At 40.6% G+C, this 15,244-nt stretch overlaps 1 pseudogene; it reads left to right on the top strand.

Annotated features, from left to right (window-relative positions):
- Nucleotides 1-8,517: 8,517 nt before the first annotated feature.
- Nucleotides 8,518-15,185, top strand: LOC121082744 (annotated as a pseudogene).
- Nucleotides 15,186-15,244: the final 59 nt, after the last annotated feature.

Below are 15,244 nucleotides of genomic sequence, written 5' to 3'. Positions count from 1 at the left end.
AGGTCAGGCTGGGAATTCAGTCCACAGGTCGGGGTCTGGACCTGTGTGCTTTGTGGTGGAGCTGGGGGCTGTTTCTCCTCTGGAACTGCTGCCCCTGGGCTGAGACGAAGCAGGTGCCCGGGCCTGTGGTGTGGGAGCTGGCCCCAGAAAAGATTTGGCCAGGGCTATTAAAGCCTCCAAGTGCTGGGTCTCTGGCATACATTCAGTTGCTAATCAGGCTTCTAGGTAATTAAAGGTGTGAAAGAAACATACTGTGTATGTAATATGAGGTTATCTGTCCGTGGAAAAGTTTCTTGGATCACATGCCTATAGTTGAAGAGAGCATCTGGGGCCATGTTGCCTCGCTATAACTTCATATGGCACAAAATAATTCTTCCTAGCACAGTCTTCTCAATCCCTATATGCTTCTGGGATGGGGAAAAGAGGAAATAAGGAATTGCAAACTGATTTCTTGTTTGGTGTAGATGAAGGGTTAAAGAGATCTGTTCTTTGCAGTATAAGGTTTTCTCAGTAGCTGTATGTCTAGGCTGTATGTATGTATACTTACACAACTAAGTCAAGCATGCCCAGGCATGTTTCTGAGCACCAAAACCAACCAATTGACGTGGAATAGCTTTTGCTTCTACTTTTGAACTTCTTGAATATTGACTTCTATGGGAGTACTGTGTTTGCTGCATTTCAATTTGGATTTTGTGAAAACTGGACTCCTATTTGGATGCAGGTGGCCTCAGAAGGAAACTTGTGTTTTATAAAGAATAATAAATGATAGAGAGAGCTGTACAATCACATGTATAGTGTATTGTTTTGGAGAGAGTTTCAGATAGTGATGTGTTTCAGGGTTTTCAGTATAACCAAGTCCCAACAATCGGGTGCTGTTATGCTGTGCTGTGTCCAAGTCCTGCCTCTCGGGTGTGCAGGGCACTGTGGCAGCAGCGGTTCTTTAGGTAATGCTGTCTTGCCGCCCAGCCTGTCGCCCGTTGCCTGGAGTGTGCCAGCACTGATGGAAAGTAAAATTGCTTAGCAATTCTGTGTGCCAGGTCGAAGATAAAGGGCTGGCTCTTTCTGGGGATGTTCGTTGACTTCAAAAGCCTCTTGATTTTAAAATCAACTCAAGACTCCCTATTTTTTTCTATTTTTTTAATGTGTCAGTGTATAAAAGGTCATTAGGAATGTGTTGCAACAAAGCAAAATGATCTTTCAGAGGCGCAGAGATTGTAAGGAACACAATTTAAATCGATGTGTTGACATATTCTTTGCCTCCGGTGTGCTCTCGGTGAACAATCTCCTTTTCTAGTGACGAAAGCCTTCTTTATAATACATGGTTGCATATTTTATTGGTCACATTGTTTTTAAAGCAAGATTTCAATATGTTTTGTGTAAACTATTCTTTAGTAGGCAAGTTCTGTCATACCTTAAATACGTGAGAATATGCTCTATTCAAAGTAACACACTTCTAATTTCCTTATGTTTTATAAAAATAGTTTTAGGGAACTGCATGCCTCTGGATGTTGATGTTGAATGAAGAGGTTCATTGTTGTGGTCTTGATGAGAATATCCAAAGCACCAGGCTAGTGAAAATCTTACTCGTACTACAAAATTCTGTGGTAAATTCTTACGAAGGTAACAAGGGGGAAGTTAAGGCTGATCCTGATTTCAGGAATATAGAGGTCTCTGAAGGTCCTCTCCCCAGCACGAGTTTCCTTCAGAAATCTGATTTTGGTCTTGAGCACAGTTACGGAGCTCACGGGTATCCGTAACGTGGGGAGGACAGCCATTAGACCCTCTGGGGCTTGGGTGGCTGCAGAACCTCAGTCTGAGGAAGGGCTGGTGCAGCAGCAGGAGTGCACACATCAGCCTGGGCTGGTGAGCCCTGAAGCCTGAGGGATGGATGTGTGTGGAGGCCGGGATGACTGGGGAAGCCCAAGAATGTCACTAAACCCCACTGTCTGGGTACGCCCGCGAGGTTTGGGAGGCTTGGTGGTCCCCAGGGACTTCTTTGTGGAGCTGCTCCCCAGCCCTGTGGTGCCTGTCTTGTCTTGCTCTTCCTTCCCAGGTGCAGGGCCTTACATCTGCCTCCCCTGAACTTCATAAGGATCTCGTTGGTCCGTTGCGCTCATCTGCCTGGGGCCCTCTGGGAGGCAGCTCTGTCCCAGGACTCTGTCGGCTGCCTCTTGGAAGAGAAGTGGAGTGGGACCAAGGTTAGAGCTGAATTGCTATAAATATTATTGTGCATTAAGAAGAAATTGTGGTTTTGTAGAGAGTAGACTGAAAGCGATACGATGTTATAAAAAGTTGCGTGATGAATAATCAAGAGTACTTTTGTAGGGTTTTGGTTTTTTGTTTGTGTTTTGTGGGGTTTGGGGTTTTTTTGGTTGTGGTTTTGTTGGGGTTTTTTTGAGAGGGGAAGCACTGCTACTGAAGCTACAGCGATGAGGAACTGCAGATGCTGATGCCTAACCAGTACAGGATGTTACTGCTATAGGGAAAAGTCCTTGGGGGGATATGCCAGTAGGTGGAAAGGGAATAGCTGTCCTTGAGCATGGGCATACTGGAGCACTATGAGAATGTTACTTGAATGTTCGGTGGTATTTGATTTGCATCCTTGGGATAAATGTTTTTAAGACAAAGTAAACAAGGAGAGGGCTGCTGGACTCCAGCCGTAGTGGTATATCAGCAGGAAATACTAATGAGCCTTGCAATTTTGTTTTCAATATAACGTTTGTTTTTTTACAATGGATGCTATCCTACCTACCCCTGCCTGCAGGATGATTTAGTTCTTCACATTGATACCAATCACATTATATTATGAGAAACAGATCTCTGGAGCTGGCATATTTTATAGACCTGTTTTTATTGATAATGTTAGTATTCAAAATCCTCATGTGGAACAATCATTAAAGCTCATTTAAAACCCCTCAGAGGGTTGCTTATAGCTCAAATACAGCGCAAGGAATTTAATTCTTCATTACATACAGAGGGATATATGAAACAGAATTTGCAGTCACAATGCATTTCTTGATTGTGAATCCATAATATATTATTGTTTCTTCAGAGCTGAAAAGATGCTATTAACGTAAGAGATGAAGGTGTTTGTTAAATCAGTGGTGCAGCACTGGGCTCTTAATTTGTTAAAAAGAGACTGAGAACTAGGTAGCTGCTGCACTGCTGCGTTTTTTTAGCCTCCTCTACTGGCTATGGTGGTGATACTTTGGTAGAGAGTTTGGTATTTTGTCAAAGTGCAAAACTCAATCCTTCAAGCCATATTCCTGGCTCTAAGTGCTATACAAAAGTGCTACGTAGGGCTCCAGAATTAATGGCTAAAGTGTGGGGTTTGCCATTGTTAATGGTTAAGATACTTTTATTTTTGTGGTCTTCTCGGTGTTCAGGTTGGATATCCAAAGAGCAGTTGCTTAAAGTTTGCTGGCATTTGTTATTTATTTATAATATATAATTTGATTTCTAAAATTACTGACTTGATTCCTTCTCTTCAGGAGTATATATAGTTGATGTATGTGAGGCATACGCTTTTTAATGTTATTCTCAAGTAGGTCAAAGTGACATTTTTAGCAGATATTGTAAAGGAGGGGGGAGTATGTTTAAGTAGTCTGAAGCAGTCTGCAAATTTGTGTCTGTTTAACTGGATCACTTTTTTCTAAGTCCTGAATAACTGAAATATTTGAAATATTGTAATTTTTTTAAAAAACCCACACAAAATATTTGTAGTTGTAGGTGCTTATTTCAGTTCTATTTAAAGTATTTATTGGAAAGATCTCAAAACCTGGCAGGGTATTTCACTTTGGTTGACCAAGGGATGTTGTCTGGAGGAATGGTACTGTATGAAATAAAAAGATTGCGTATCAGTTCTACCCTGATCTGTGCATATGCTTCCTGTTGCTCTGCTTTGATACCTTGCTAAAGTTTGCATATGTAGGTTAGTTACAACTGTATGCATAACAGATGCATAGGATCCTTGCTATATGCAAGTCATGGAAAATGAAAATATTGGGGTGGAGACGAGAAGTTAAAGTTCTGCTCACACCATTAATTTCACTCTGGAATGACATTAAACATTGACTTGCTAGCGAGGACAATGAGCGCGTACTTGAATGGTTCAGCACTTTGGAAAGGATCTCTTTGGGAACCAAGCTGCCTGGTCTTTGTACCCGGATTCACGCAGCATGCACTCAAGTGCATCAGTGGGGTGCTCCGTTTGAAACAGAGTCTGAAATCCTGGTTTGGGATCCCATTCAGCGCGTCCTGAGTGGAAGAGGGTGCCAGGCTCCCCGGTGGCTGCTCTGTCTGCGCTAGTGTCTGCAAACTAAAACTAGCAGATGATGCAAACTTGACTGCTGGTTAACAGTGATGCGGTAGAGCCTAGAACTGTAACACATCACAACAAAATTAACCTTGGCCATTCTCTCTGTGCACTACACTAGTTGTTAACGTAGAAGCATCTGGTAAGATGAACTGTGACTGCCTCTCTGGTGCTGGTGTAATATTCCAAAATAAATAAATAGAAAAACTGATTTCTGTGGCCTCAGAAGTACTTCAGTGCCGTGCTTTATCATACAGAGCCCTTCTCTAACTCAGAATAAGTAGATTAGTTTCTGTACCTAGATCTCTAGCAAAGCTATAGGTGTATTCTGCTTATGACAAAAATCTGTTTACTGTAACCCAGGGAATGTCATTCTCCGTGTGGTTTGGGGGGTTATTTTAACAGAGGTGAGTTGAATTGAAATACTTAGTAAAGAAAGGCAGCTAACCTAAACCTCTAATTATCTGGAAAACTTCAGGCTGAACAATCAGTACTGTAATTACCTCAAAATTACTAGCTGAGGCTGGACAAAATATTTTTCTCTGGCATTTTGCTTCATGCCTCTAGCTTGAAAGAGAAATTAGACCTGCAAATGCTGGAGGTACTGTCAAAACAAGACAACCAAAACAAGAAACAAACTGCTTTTTAATTTCTATGGGGTTTTCTCAAACTTTTTCAACCTGCCTTCTGTAAAATAACTGCAACAAGCTATATCATTTACTACTGATCTTAATTAAACTCCAAGGTGTTGTCAAGGAGGTGAAATCTCCTTCTGGAGATCTGGAAGTAGATAGCATTTAAGTACAAACACACTGGGAAGTATTTCAGCCTCTGTTCTAGTCCCAAGGGCAGAGTGAAACGGAGAGCCTTGCAATCAGCTGAGTGAGAGCTCCCTTGGAGAGAGACCTGTGGGATACATCTGTGACGTGTGGCTTTTTTTCAGTCATCTCTGGGTACAGGTGTAGGAGACAACTGGTAGCACAGTCATGGGCTATTTATATCAAGTAAGTGTCAACCCAAAGAAATGCCCAGTTGTTGGTGATCCTGAGCAAGTTATGAATGCAAGTTGGCCCTGTACCAGAGAATGGTTAATAGCTGGGGCCGTGCCTGGATCCCAGCAGTGGGCTTCAGTGTTTCCAGGTCGACTCGGCGTGAGAGGAATTCAGAGATTGCTTCTAGTATTGGTTTATGGCGGGTACTCGTGCACTCCTAACAGCTCTTTAAATGTGATTGGTGAATACATCTAGATCCTGAAGCACGAAGCGGGGTATCTGGGCTGTTGAGGTTGTTCTGGTCACTCTACGTATGCTGCTGGAGACTTCTACGCAGGCAAAAGCATCCTCAACTGCTCCTAAGCTCTTCATTGACAGTGTGCCAGAAGCTCTTGATACACACAAGTAGTCGTTCCTCACTGATGGCCAACCATAAGTAGGATAGGTTTTTAAGTGTTTGCGATCAAGTAGCTTATTAGAGTGGTCTCGGTTGTGCTTGCTCCAATTGAAAGCCTCTGTTTCTGGAGTTTGTGTCAGTCTGTGGAAGTCATTTGAAACGGAGCACGCAGATAGCTTCGCTGTAGTATGTCTGGAAAGGCATTTCAAGACTTCCCCCACCCTCCACACCTGAAAAGGGTGATTATTTGGAGCATGGTACAGAGTATCACCCTTTGGCAGATATGAGTCTGTGCTCAGAGAACACAGGAGGGTGTTTAAAATGGAAACGCGCCCCACTTTGAAATGCGCTTATTGATAGGTTTAGAATGTTTTTCTCTACTGCGAGTCTGGTCCGCGTGGCACCTGGAAGGAGTACAGAAGAAAGGAACCATTTCCCCAAGGTCAGAATGGCCATCTGACCCAAAAACGTGCTCGCCATCAAGGCAATCGTTAGTGTAATGGTGGTGTTGGAGGCACAGACCTTATGTTAACCTTCCACTAAACCTGTTTAGGTACAAAAGCTGTAGTCTGAGCTTTCTTTCAAAGCTGAAAGGGTCACGCATGAATGTGATTCTATGATTCTCTTTAGCTGGGGATAAGAGGCGAAAGCAGCATAGGGATTTTCTGGAGTATGACTTATCTAACGGGATTTTATGACTTCGCTTTTTTATGTACTGTTCCTTACATGCCAGGTTTTAGAGGTTTAGAAAATATTTATTGTATCAGATCAGACCTTGCTCTGTGCTGCTCCATCAATTTCCATCTGTATATTCTAGGTTGGCAACTGTTCCTGAAGGCTCTGGGCTTGAAAGGTGTGGTTTGTGGTCACCTCTCCTCAGGTTAGAGAGATTGTTGCAGACGGACAACCGAATGCTAGATTGCTTTGGCTACAATTCAGGAAATAGAAACTATTTCTACAGCATAATGCTCAGTTACTAATGCTTTGTGACGGTTCACATTTCTGTAGTGATTATGTTTTTTTTAGCAGCTTGAGTAAAAACCTATTTCATTTAGCAGATGAGGAAAGGGGTCGTAGATACCAGTTTTGATAGTTTTATAGTCACGTTACTGGTTCTTAAAACAGTTCACAAATGATACTGTGACGTTATGTCAGTAGTATCAGGGAACTGAACGGAAGACAACGTGATGTCTGCTGCAGTATGTCTTTGTAAATAACATTTACTTTTGGGCCAATAACGTTTACTTAACATGAGGCCAAGATCTGGAGTGAAAAAAATGAGGATTTTCTTTTTTTGCAGTCATCTTAGAAGTGAGAGAAGAGACAAGGAGAAAACAGTTGACATGAAAAGTACTTTGTGTGCGTGTGTAGAAACCTAAAGAAGTATCAGTGATGACGAAATGTTGGCAGGACTTCTCAGGTAGCCTTTTGTTTTATTACTTATTTTTATTTTTTCATTGAACTCTGCAACGGAAGTGAGACTATTTAATTATTTATTAAATTTCATGTTGCTTGCTTTAACTGTTACGTGGTCCCTAAGAAAGCCCAGTAAGTGTGAAGGATGCTCATTCTCCCTGAACTTCCTGAAGTATTCAAGGGCAAGATGAGTAGGTTATCGCTGTCAAGCCTGAGCAGCCTCTGTCTTAGAGATGAAGTTACAGTGTTTCCTGACCAAGAAGGGGAGAGCATACGCAATCTAAAGACTCGGGGAAAACCAAAAAAAACAAGAGTTTCTGCTTGACTGAGTAAGTCCTCCAGAGTTCTCCTAAAAAACAAATTAAGCTTCTGTAATGCGTGATTTAAACATACCTCCTGTCTTCAAATATAGTAAGACTAGCAAGCTCTTACATTGTAAATCAGTTGATTCAGGTAATGAAGAATGGCAATCTTACTTCCTAAATGCTTATTCTATTTAAATTTGTGAAAATCTTAAAACATACAGTAATTGCACGCTTCAGAACTGTTCTATTACTTACAAATACTTCCAGTCAATATTTTCACACTCTCGATAAGAGGTCCTTTTCTCATCAGTTGACTGTAAATGAACTCTGATGTAACTTCAAAAGATACTTTTAAGTGGAGATTTACATTTCAGAGCTTCCACGACCATAAAAATATGTCAGTGGTGTCTTTATTCCAGAATGCTGACATCTTTTCAAAATTTGAGTAAGTCCTGGAGGTAGGAAATATGTCCATGTTTGAGCTGAGTAGATGAACTTAAAGAAAAAGTGAGCAACTGCTTGGTTTTGATTTTTTTTCTTTTCATGGAAAAATGCTGTGGTTTTTTATTACTTATATATTTATATAGCAATATTATGATATCTCTAACCAGAAACGCAAAATTTTAAAGATGATATTCAGGTCTGTATGTTCCTTCTACAAACATATGAAAAAATATGAAGACGACACGCGTCTGGCCGTGCCCCGCGGCGGGCAGGCTCCCAGCCGCCACCGCGCCCCGCTCGCTGCCGTGAGTCCGATTGGCGGGCCCGGGGCGGGAGCCGTGCCGGGGCGCAGTGCCGCCACAGCCTGCCCCGCCTCCCTGCACTGTCGCCCCCTGGCGGCGGGTGTGGCGGAGGCGGTTTGCGGCCGTCAGGCGGCGGGGGGGCCGCCCTCAGCCGGGAGGGGCTTCGCGAGTGCCGGCCCGGGTCGGAGGAGGTTGGCGGGAGCCCGAAAAAAGCGGGGGGGAGCGAGAAAAGGTTTGCCGTGAGGGAGAGCGGGCTGTCTGTGCCCGAGGGCCGGTGCGGGGGGCAGCGCGGGCCGTGGGCGGGCTGCGGGCCACCGGTTGTCGCGCGGCGTTCTCTTGGCAGTGGGCTCGGAGCCCTGCGGGCTGAGGCGTCTGCTGCTGCGGGGCCTGAGGGTCACGGGGACTTCGTTTGGTGTGAAAGAAGCGAAGGGCCGTGGAGGACAAAGGTGGCTCATTGTATCTGTGGAGACCTGGGAGAGCCTGTTGCTGAAAAGGTACTTGGTTTTTCCCTAGCTTTGATTGACCAGGGAATACAGGCTTATTACTCCTATTGCGGGTTTTTTTCCTCCCAAGTAACAACTCCAAAGAGTATGGCTCCGTTGTGTTAAAATACAAATTACATATTGCTGCTGCATTGGAACGATGCCTTATGCTCCCTCTCTTATGTGGTTAACAAACAAGGTCTTTTGCTGTTTTTTTCTAAGAGCAGTAGAATTGCTACAGTTTTTTCCCTTTTCAGACTAGGGAGGGTACAGTGATACATTTCAAAGAAGTTCTCTCACCACAGGCAGCTTTTTGGGATCTGTGTAGCTAAGAGTGTTTAGAATTATTTGGAAAATACACACAGGTCTGATAGTATTTATAGACAGTGTAAGATGGATCACTTGACATTGCTGAGGGGTGGAGGACAAGATGACTTACAGAGGTCCTTCCCAATTATATTATTCCACATTTCAAACAAAAATAAGACAGTAGGCATACTCAGTGCTGGTAAGAACAAAATAGGAAGGGAGGATATTCCAGTATGACATTGCTGCAACAAGAAGGCAAGAAATTGCAAGAGTTGTTGCGGTAACTCTGTAAAAGAAGACATCAGTCGTGATGGAGAAGGCAGACTGAGGTTTTGCTTCTAACAAAAAGAAAAAATTGCCAACAAAATACTGGTTGGTTGGCTGTGCTTTTAGTCTGCTAGGACAGTAAGAGCTGTAGTTACTGGTGTGCAAGACCTCTTGATTCATCTCTTCCAGCTACCTGAAAACCACCCAAAAGATTGGTTTTTCTGGTGAGCCAGTGCTCTGCTCCCCATTTTTATCACCAAGGAATTGTCTTCATGCAGGTCACCTTTTTGTATGTGGTCTGTGCAAAGGGCTGACACCTGAGATGCAAGATCCTCTTCCTGTGCCTGGGAAGCTGATGGCAGCTTGACAGTGGAAGCAGGTGTGTGGGCTGATTTCAAGCACTCGTGCTTACTTTGTTACAGTCAAGGACTTCCTGCTCTTTCAGGCCCTGTTGCAGAAAACCAAAATCATTATGCCGGTGTGTGAGGTGATGGTGTCCTTGTATGCTTAACACTGCACTTTTCTGGTTATCACACATCAAAAAGGGCATTATACACCTAAGTAAGGCAAAGGGTAAGGTGGTAAGATTAAGAGCTTGGACAGTTTTTAGTGGGATACAGAATGGCTTCCATATGTATATGAGTAACTAAATAGACCTGAAAGAGGATATAGCAGAAAGCGTAAGATACAGAAGAGTAAGGGGGCAGTAAGGGGAAGGTATGAGGACAAATGCATAGTATTATCTAATCAGAAAGCAAATTAAGAGCAAAAGGAAGTACTTTTCCACAAATAATAAAACTCATTGCCTCAGGATGTTATGGAGACAGTATAATTGGGTTCAAAAAGGATTTATTTAAATGTATGCAAAATAAGTTCATTACTATTAGCTTGGATTCTGCCTCTGGCTCCTCAGGAAATCCCAAAACAGCTGATTGGTTTCTAGAGGTTGCAGAATAAAAAAATTGTTCTACAGAAGTATTTTCTTCTTACTGTCCTTCCTAAACATGTAAGTTAGCTACTTCAGAATAATTGAATGTTTCAAAAGCCTTCTTTTTTTTTTTTTTTTTTCTTCAAAGGCAGAAACAAAAAAAGCTAGGGCTAGTGGTAAAGCATAGTATTATACAGTGTAACTTAGTATGAAAACATTGTAAATAAAATAGTATCAAATCATGCTCGCTGATGTTTGCAATGTGGTTGTTCAACACAGATACTTAGGATGGAGTGAGACCTTGAGCTAAATAACTGTAGTACAAGAATAGCGCTTGTAAGAACAATGTAATTACAAATACTACCATTGGCTTTGAATAAAGAGCTGAATGATAAATTATGGCCTTTTTATATATAAATCACATATTTCATCGACTGAACTGTTTTCATAACACTAGTAGTGAAATGCTAGATTACATACATAATTTTTGCTAGTTCAGAAACCATGAAGAGCTAACTTGCATTTGTAGAAGTGGTGTCTAACAGTGGAAGTATTATTATTTTTTTGGTGTATACAAAATAAATCAGTAATTCTGTAATCTGGTATTGCAAAATGAAATGCTACACAATAATAAGGTCCGCGATGTTGACAAGAACAGTGGTTACTGTCTTGCTATACTAGACCTGAAAATTCATGGTGTATTTGCAATTTGAGAATTATTTTTGCAGATGGGCAAGGTTTGCGCCATTTTTGGAGGATCACGAGGAGTAGGAAAAGCTGTTGCGGTATTACTGGCACAGAAAGGCTGCCACCTGGCGATTATTGCTGGAAATCTGGAAGTAGCCCAAACCACTGCACGTAATCTTGGTGGTAAGTGTGCCGCATTGTGGTTATTTCTTCACTGTCCTGTGCTTAAGTAACCTGTAAAAGTGGTAAGTCATTAAATAAACTATTTTTTTTATTTTTAAATAAACGTTGTTTAACTACATGAAAATGAAAATAAAGGCTGAGAAATTTGAAAGAAAAGCTGTATCAGTACAGTTTTGTTTTCACAAGATTCTTTTGGAAAGTTGTGTTACCTATTCTATCTGCAAGATATGAATTGTAAGATGAAGGGAATTGTTCAAGGTCACAAGGAAGCGGTATGAACTGAGTCATCCTTGGCTCCTGACCGTGCCAGAACTGAGACCAGCCTGCCCATGAGGCATGAGCCTGCTCATGCTGAACTTCTGATTTCAAAAGGCCAAAAATATAAAACAAGAAATTGTGACATAACTAATACATCAATACTATACTTGAAAATTGTTCTTATTTAATTCTCTGGAGATTAAACGGGTTCCTCAAGTTATAACTAGTTCAACATCTGTTTTTAAAATTGAGTTATAAATTCTGAAGAATGTTTATGAATGGTGTACCATCTTTCACTATGATTATGACATGCCTTTATTTCAATACAGGAGGACACCTGGCACTTAGCTGTGATGTATCCAGCAAACAAGGATTTGAGGAGATGCAAAGGAAGTTAGGTCTTGTTGACTATTTGGTTAATGCAGCTGGGATTAACAGGTTAGTTATTTGTTACATAATTATATGTAATTCTAGATGACAGCATCTTATTGTAAGGTGCTAAGGGCCTTTGCATTTAGTAAGAGTATTATTAATGAGTGCATCTGAAAACAGTATTAAGCACTCACTGATATTTTGTTCCTGATGACAGTAGAATTCTAACAGATGATACAGCTTTCACTGTAGTTTCTTCATTCCAAGTTTATGAGTTTCCCCTCTACTCCTCTTTCTTTCACTTTCCCCCCCTGAAGTGATACAAAACAGTGTTTGATACCTCTCTGCAAAGGAGGCTTTGTTGTCAGAGGTATAACTAACTTTTTTCTTGCTCTGTGTCATCCTTGCAATGTCATCATTTTGAATGCTATAATGTATAGAACCATATAAATCCCCATTAATATCCCATTCATCGCTCACGTTTTATTAGGAGTACATATGGTCACTGGGGTTGTTCAGTGAGTTCTTTTGGGGATTTTTGTCTGTTTGTTAGGGATGGTTTGTTACTGAGAACCAAGACTGAAGATATAGCCCAGATTCACACTAACCTTTTGGGAACAATGTTGACATGCAAATCTGCTGTAAAAAACATGATTCAACACCAGGGGGAGGTGCTATTGTCAATACAGGTAAGTTGTTTGTCTAATCCATTGGAATTCAATGTACTAGTTTTCTAGAAAGCATTAGCAGGTGTAAGGTATTAAAATGTTACTTGTTATGATTAAATTTCTTTGTATTTAGACATTCTATATTTAGCGTTTCTTTATGAATGCTTATTCTTTTGTGTAATTTCAGCAACTTCTAAATGTAAACCCAGCTTGTTTCACTAATAAACACCTCAGAGTTTATATTTTATTGAAAAAATGATTTTACCATTCTTCATCAGCTCTTTCAGTAGCTAAATCTACTAACTGCTAGTTACTAAGAATCAAATAGGTACAGTTGGCTTGGGTTTTTTTGGGTTGTTTTGTTTTGTTTTTTTCTGTGGGAGCATATGTTTTTAGAAAGCTTTTCATTTTACTCTCCTGCTGCCTGCTGATCAACATAATTATATGGATTCCACAAAAATTGCAGATAATTGAGGGATTTGCTTATCCCAACATTAGGCTATAAAGTACACTTAGTAATAAATATACTTCTAATTCCTGTTCATGTAATCTCATTTTCCATTCCACATTTAAAATTACAAAGCTAGTACGAGGTTTCAAATTAGGCATTTAATCTTTTCTTCTCTTTGATGTTTCTTTATTTTAGGAAGTATTGTAGGACTTAAAGGCAACTCTGGTCAAAGTGTATATACAAAGCAGGATTAGTTGGATTTTCACGCTCTCTTGCTAAAAAAGTAGCAAAAAAGCAAATTTGAGTCAACATGGTTGCTCCAGGTTAGTTTTGGCGAAATTGCTAGATCCTCGACTGTTGCAATATGTGCTCATCAAGAGCATTGGATATTTGCTGACTCTGAATGTAACTTGAGACAAATGTCTATTATTTTCTTCAGCCTTTGTAAGCAAATGCTTTAAATCTTTTTTTTTTTTTTTTCAATGTAAAGTGTAATACATTCTTTTACAAAACCTTCAGTCTTCTTAAGGCAACACTGAGAAATTTGGAAGAGTGTGTCTACCTGTTCCTCTGTCCATTATTACAGAATAAAGGTTTTGTGGTTTTTTCTTTGTTGCTCCTTCAAAACCTGCTGCCCTTGCAGATGGAAGTATTAGAACTAATTAGACCCTTGTCTCCTACTAGAGGGTGCTTCTTTGTTATTAGAAAAACATGAAAGACCACAAGAAGCTGGCATGAAAGCGTCCCTGTCTGTCCCTGTAGTAAAAGGAGAGAGTCTGGAAAGAAAGTTCGGTGAGGACAAGGCTGTGATTTCACAAGTTGATCTAGTCCAAGCAAACAACTGCCCTGAGGGAAAAATCCCTTCTGTCTTTTCTGACTTTTCCCACTCACAACTGTGTACTCTGCTGCTCACCTTGTGCTAGCTCTGATGCCTTTCAGACCTCTACGTGAACCAGTTCACTTTGTGAACTAGGCAGGAAAAATACTTTTTATTGTTTAGTGAATTGAGCAGCTCACAGAAGGGTCCAGAGCCATCATAAAAGGGGCAGAGTGGTACAGTAGAAAGCAAAACTGAGACTTTCGCTCTTGGTGGTACCTAGAAAGCAGATAAGATCAGCTGTTCATGAAACTGCAGTTTATGTGAAGAGCGGTAGGAAAACTGAATCCCAGATAACTGAAAATGTTAAAGAAATGTCCTTCAAAAATGTCAAGAAATATTATCTTCAAATGAGTGCTGTAATAGAAATTACATAAGTGTTGTCATAAGTTCTAAAATATAATGGAAACACTTGCAAGCTGTAGGGGTTTCTTGCCAGAGATTTTGTACTTGTGTTTTCATTGACAATGTTTTGGTGAAATGTGTGTATTTTGTCTTTCAGAAAAGTGATACTAAATATGATTTTGGGACCCATTTTTAGTTATCTTTTTTTTTGACGGACTTCCATAGATCTCTGCATTTTGATTATTACATCAGTGCTTTCAAAACTAGAAGACGTTATATTGGTTACGTAAAAAATTGGTCTTAGCCATAAAACGATGTAGATTGACTTCTGAGACTTCGAAAAATGGTAGCTGATGTGGAATCCTAGTAGTAGATTTCACTTTGGAGGATTTCAGGGAAAATCCACTAGGGAAACATAGTTGAAGATTAGGTAACTATTCAAATATCTCTCCTCTCTTAGGCTTTATTCACACAGGGATGACTGCTGATTTGGAAGATCAGCTGAAGAAAGCAATTCTTCTTGGAAGATTTGTGAAGTTCTGCAAGCTGTTGTCTTTCTTCTGGAGTCCCCTTATGTAACAGGAGTATGCTAGTTGTGGATGGACGCTTGCAGCTTCTGACTTAACTAGTACCTTGAATAAGTACCTGCTTTACTGTCGTGATGGTAATACATAAATATATGCTAATTAAATGGAGGGGTGGAAATCAGTTGAAGATTGATGTATGTAATTGACTTGATATTAATTAGAGGAGAAATTCAGCGGTGGTAAAGTCCAGTGTGTATGTTTAGCTGCTGAAAGGGTCCATTTGGTATTACAAAGTCTGTATATATAACAATTTGAAAAAGATCTGGTTTTGGTATGGTGTAGCTTTAAATAACATGCTGATACGTTTTTAAAGCATGATTTTTTTATAAAGTCATGTTTTCCAATCAGGGATAGAATGGAGTTTTTTTCTAAATACCATGTTACACAAGGCTAATAAAGTGCGGAGGCATGTTTATTGGTTGGCAGGTATGATTGCATCAAGTTCTTCATGTAGGGCAAAGACTATGAACTGCACAATTTTTTATTCTTATCAGTTAGTCCCTACAAAGTGGCAAGGAGTTTCCTTTGGGTTTTGTTTGTAGCTAGCACCTACAAAGCTCAGAGCTTCTAGACCTTCAGCGTAGCTGAATTGCCTTTAGGAGGTTTAATTACAAAAACACACTGCATATAAAGACAAAACCTGCTCAGTTCTGCTCTTG

Source organism: Falco naumanni, chromosome 1 (genome assembly GCF_017639655.2).
Source record: "Falco naumanni isolate bFalNau1 chromosome 1, bFalNau1.pat, whole genome shotgun sequence".
Classification (NCBI taxonomy): domain Eukaryota; kingdom Metazoa; phylum Chordata; class Aves; order Falconiformes; family Falconidae; genus Falco; species Falco naumanni.
The sequence above is the reverse complement of the archived record's forward strand: the minus strand, read 5'-3'. Positions and strand labels throughout refer to the sequence as shown.